The following is a 6,000-nucleotide window of genomic DNA, read 5'->3' on the forward strand; positions in this document are numbered from 1 at the left end:
CCCACTAGGAAGGTCGTAGAGACATGAAACAAAAACCTGTATGTAGGTCTCACTTAGACCTACAATTCATAATGACACATCCTCGGGCAAAAACCAACAGGAAGTTGGCAATTTCCCATTTAAGACAAAAATTTACTAAAAACACTCATTTTTGCCTCATTTCTTAGATTGACATCCTTCAGCAAAAATCAACAGGAAGTTTGCTATCCCTCCTTCAAAACAAAATTTTTGTTAAAACCGGTCACCAAACATCAAACATTATCTCCTCCGAGCGCGTTTGTCGTTTCGGCTTCAAACTGCTACAGGAGAGAGATTGAACCCTTCTGATTAAAAGTTGTGGACGGCGTTTTGATACGTGCGACGTTTTGATTTTACGTGCCTTCAAAGACCCGCAGCACTAAAGCTGCTCCGCTGCTGTTGTTTTAAGATGGCTGCTTAAAAGCACAAAGCACCAGCGTGAGCACAGAATGCAGAGAAGGTAGGTACACTACACAAAAGTATCTAACTCCCAGTACGAATATCGTAGAGACACGAAACAAAAACCTCTATGTAGGTCTCACTCAGGACTACCACTGGACAAAAGTATTGGGACACCTAGGACTAGCACCAGCCAAAATGCGGACCCGACCAACGCTGCTTGCAGCTTTAATTTATAATTGAATCACTTGTTTATTTTTCAACAAGTTTTTAGTTATTTTTATATCTTTTTTTCCAAATAGTTCAAGAAAGACCACTATAAACGAGCAATATTTTGCACTGTTATACAATTTAATAAATCAGAAACAGATGACATAGTGCTGTATTTTACTTCTTTATCTCTTTTTTTCAACCAAAAATGCTTTGCTCTGATTAGGGGGTACTTGAATTAAAAAAATGTGCACAAGGGGTACATCACTGAAAAAAGGTTGAGAACCACTGGTCTACGTGGTTGAATTTTAGATGATTGATGAGCCTTTTGTTTGCTTTTGTGTATTGCTGCACCATGTTGGGGCCATTCGGAAGTGCAGTTGTCTGTGGCTTCCAGGGTTGTACGGTAATAATAATAATAATAATAATAATAAATTCTATTTGTAAAAAACACTTTACATTGAGCAAACAACTTCAAAGTGCAACAGTGTATCAAAAAATAAAATAAAATAAAATAAAAAGATAATAAAAAATTAATAATAGCTAAAGCTAGTATGCATATAGCTAAAAAAAAAAGGCTTTTTTAAAAAAGAAGGGTTTTTAAGCCTTTTTTAAAAGCATCCACAGTCTGTGGTGCCCTCAGGTGGACAGGGGAGCGTTCCACAGACCGGGAGCGGCGGAGCAGAAAGCCCTGTCTCCTATTGTTCGTAGCTTTGTCCTCAGAGGTTGGAGGAGGTTAGCCTGTCCGGAGCGGAGGTGTCGTGTGGAGGATTTGGGGGTGAGTAGTTATTTGAAGTAGAGGGGGGCATTTCCATGGAGGCACTGGTATACCGGTATTAGTATAGTACCGCGACACTAATGAATCATATTCTGTACTATACCGCCTGAAACGTACCGATCCTTTACCCGCCACCCCGCCGTCGTCACATCGTGTCATTGCTGGTTTACGAGCAGACGAGCATGTTTGACAGCGCACACACACGGAGTACTTACAAGCAGACACAGGGTGTAGACAGAAAAGGGAGAACAGACGCATTTTGGCTAAAAAACTAACGATAAAGGTGAAGTTATAATACTGAAACGCCCACCGGAAGAGGTGCTTTAAGACATGGCTAGCTAGTGTTTTAATTACTTCTAAATCACTAATCCTCGTCTCCATGGCGACAAATAACGTACGTTTCTTACAAGTATCATCCCTGCAGGACGAGGAATAGCTAAACATGCTTCACTACACACCGTAGCTCACCGGCGTCAAAATGTAAACACACGCCATGGGTGGCTCTACACCTGACATCCACTGTAATGATACCAAGTACAGGAGCGTTTCTAGTCGATACTACTATGATTGCGTCGCTATTTCTTGGCATCACAACATCTTCTTTCGTTTTTTTTAAATGTTTATTATGTTTATAAACTCAGGAAATATGTCCCTGGACACATGAGGACTTTGAATATGACCAATGTATGATCCTGTAACGACTTGGTATCTGCTCCATACCTAAATTTGTGGTATCATCCAAAACTAATGTAAAGTATCAAACAACAGAAGAATAAGTGATTATTACATTTGAACAGAAGTGTAGATAGAACATGTTAAAAGAGGAAGTAAGCAGATATTAACAGTAAATGAACAAGTAGATTAAACATTCATTTTCTACCACTTGTCCTTAATCATTTTGACAAAATATTAGAATGATAAATGACACAATATGTTACTGCATATGTCAGCAGCTACATTAGGAGACTTTGTTTACTTACTTACTAGTAAAAGACAAGTTGTCTAGTATGTTCACTATTTTATTTAAGGACAAAATTGCAATAAGAAACATATGTTTAATGTACCCTAAAATTTTTTATTAAAATAAAGCCAATAATGACATGTTTTGTGATCCCCTTTTTTTAGAAAAGTATCGAAAAGTTCCGAAAAGTATCGATACAATTTTGGTACCGGTACCAAAATATTGGTATCGGGACAACACTAGCAGCTTCATATCAATATTGGCCTGTATTTATTTGACTTTTTGTGGAGGGTGGGGGGAAAAAGAACATTTGATTTGTTTTGTATTGTATTGTATTTCTGTCAACTGTGTGTCAAAAAATGTCAATAAACAAATAAAATAATAATAATGGATTTGGCCAGCGGGGTGCCTTTAGCTTAATTGCGGCAACTTTGTCACCATCTTGTGGACCTACTGAGGAAGTCAGGTTAATGCCCATGAACTGCACTTTGAAGTATACTGCACGCAGCACAGCATCTTTGTGACCCAGTCCAAACACAAAAAGTCAAGACACATGGTCACACATAACACAACCTGCTCACTGAACTTTGTGGATGCTATACAGAAACATGTCCAAGCACAACACATAATTCAAAATTAAGCCTGTTTCGCAGGTTTCCCTGCTCTTTAGAGGATTTTGCTACATGGGGGTGTGGCACTACTGTGTAACAATGGCCACACCCCCATGTAATGGACCCTATATACATGTAACAACCACCGACACTTCAATAAAATCCCCTGAAAAGCAGGGAAACCTGTGAAACAGTCTTGTAGGGATGAAATAGCCTGGGTTTTTTCCTGACCTAATGTTATATATATATATATATATATATATATATATATATATATATATATATATATATATATATATATATATATATATATATATATATATATATATATATATATATATATATATATATATATATATATATATATATATATAAAAATATACATATAAATATATATATATATTAGGGCTGCGAATCTTAGGGTGTCCCACGATTCGATTCAATATCGATTCTTGGGGTCGCGATTCGATTCAAAATCAATTTTTTTTTTCGATTCAACACGATTCTCGATTCAAAAACGATATTTTCCTGATTCAAAAGGATTCTCTATTCATTCAATACATAGGATTTCAGCAGGATCTACCCCAGTCTGCTGACATGCAAGCAGAGTAGTAGATTTTTGTAAAAAGCTTTTATAATTGTAAAGGACAATGTTTTATCAACTGATTGCAATAATGTACATTTGTTTTAACTATTAAATGAACCAAAAATATTACTTATTTTATCTTTGTGAAAATATTGGACACAGTGTGTTGTCAAGCTTATGAGATGCGATGCAAGTGACATTATTGTTTTATAAACGTCTAATGATAATGTCAATGAGGGATTTTTAATCACTGCTACGTTGAAATTGTAACTAATATTGATACTGTTGTTGATAATATTCATTTTTGTTTCACTACTTTTGGATTGTTCTGTGTCGTGTTTGTGTCTCCTCTCAATTGCTCTATTTATTGCAGTTCTGAGTGTTGCTGGGTCGGGTTTGGTTTTGGAATTGAATTGCATTGTTACGGTATTGCTGTGTATTGTTTTGTTGGATTGATTCATTTTGAAAAAAATTAAATTTAATAAAATTTAAAAAATATGAAAAAAATAACAATAAAAAAAAAAAAAATCAATTAAAAAAAAACGAGAATCGATTCTGAATCGCACAATGTGAGAATCGCGATTCGAATTCGAATCGATTTTTCCCCCACACCCCTAATGTATATATCAGGGGTCACCAACCTTTTTGAAACCAAGGGCTACTTCTTGGGTACTGATTAATGCGAAGGGCTACCAGTTAGATACACACTTAAATAAATTGCCAGAAGTAGCCAATTTGCTCAATTTACCTTTAACTCTGTTATTATTAATAATTAATGATATTTATCTTTGTGGAAACACTGATCATCTTAATGATTTCTCACAATAAATATATATAGAAACAGATAAATATAAATTTGCAACACTTTATTTTTATATTTTCTCTATAAGTGCACATTTTTCAAATTGAACATTTTCAAATGATCACTTCTAAGACAGTCTTGTGAAATCACAATATCCCATTTTAACTAGCTAGCCACTAACATTTTTTAAGAAATCATGAATTACTTTGCACCATGTTTGTACAAATAATAACTCATGTAAAATACAAAAGTAAACTCTCAAATTTTTAAATCATGTCACACTTTGAACTGGACACCAAATCTGTTATCTGTTTCTTTGTCAGTTAGTGGGAAGCCTGGCATTGCATGCTGTTAACTAGTGTGTTGTACTCTGGTGTGTAACTTGACACTGCAACTCTGAGTGAGTCTTGCAGATGTGCATCAGTGAGGCGTGTTCTGTGTTTGTTCTTGATGAAGTTCATGTCAGAAAAGGCTGATTCACAAAGATAAGATTTTTCCTCATTGTTTGCGGAACCTTCTTAATCTTTTGGACATATTTTCACAGCAATCTGGCCTTAAGCTTAATTATGATAAATGTAAAATGTTAAGGATCGGAAATCTAAGGGGAACGTCCTTTCGAATGGAATGCAAAGTGTTTTGTTTATAAATTATATGCAATCTGTTGTGTTCCCTAATTTTTTTTCTGTGTACATGAATGAAGGTGTGTGTTGCTGAGTCCGACTTGGACATTATCTGGACTGGGCCTGGTTTAAAAAACCCTTTAAAAAAATCTAATTTCATTGACAACCTGGTCTGTTGAAGATAAGGCCCTTTTTTTAAAAAATAAAATAAAATAAGATAAATAAATAAAAAACATTTTCTTGGATAAAAAAGAAAGTAAAACAATATAAAAATAATTACATAAAAAATAGTAATTAATGAAAATGTTAGTGGACCAGCAGCCTATACAATCATGTGTGCTTCAGGGACTGTGTCCCTTGCAGATGTGTTGTCTATGTTGTGGGAACCAGAATATTGGTAGCAGAAAGAAATAACCCCTTTTGTGTGGATGAGTGTGCATGGGGGAGGTTGTTTGGGTTGATGCACTGATTGAAAGTGTATCTTGTGTTTTTCTATGTAGATTTAATTTAAAAAAAAAAAAAAAAAAAAAAAGTTTTTTTTTTTTTTTTTTTTTTACATTTTTTTTTTTTTTTTTTTTTAGAACAGGCCCGCGGGCGACTCATCTGGTCCTTACGGGCGACCTGGTGCCCGCGGGCACCGCGTTGGTGACCCCTGGTATATATATATATATATATATATATATATATATATATATATATATATATATATATATATATATATATATATATACACATTTCTATACATATATACATTGACACACACACACACACACACTGTATACAGAAATATAAATAAACATGTATACATATACGCATAAATATATGTGTATATATATATGTTTACATACATATATATATGCATATATGCATATATATGTATATATATATATATATATATATATATATATATATATATATATATATATATATATATATATATATATATATATATATATATATATATATATTCATATACGCATGTATATATATATATATATATATATATTCATATACG

General features: G+C 33.9%; 1 protein-coding gene across 2 annotated transcripts in view; it reads right to left on the reverse strand.

Annotated features, from left to right (window-relative positions):
* Positions 1–6,000, reverse strand: part of caln1 (calneuron 1) — a 70,504-nt gene that overhangs the window by 63,563 nt on the left and 941 nt on the right. The gene's annotated exons all lie outside the window — the stretch shown is intronic.

Source organism: Entelurus aequoreus, linkage group LG10 (genome assembly GCF_033978785.1).
Source record: "Entelurus aequoreus isolate RoL-2023_Sb linkage group LG10, RoL_Eaeq_v1.1, whole genome shotgun sequence".
Lineage (NCBI taxonomy): Eukaryota > Metazoa > Chordata > Actinopteri > Syngnathiformes > Syngnathidae > Entelurus > Entelurus aequoreus.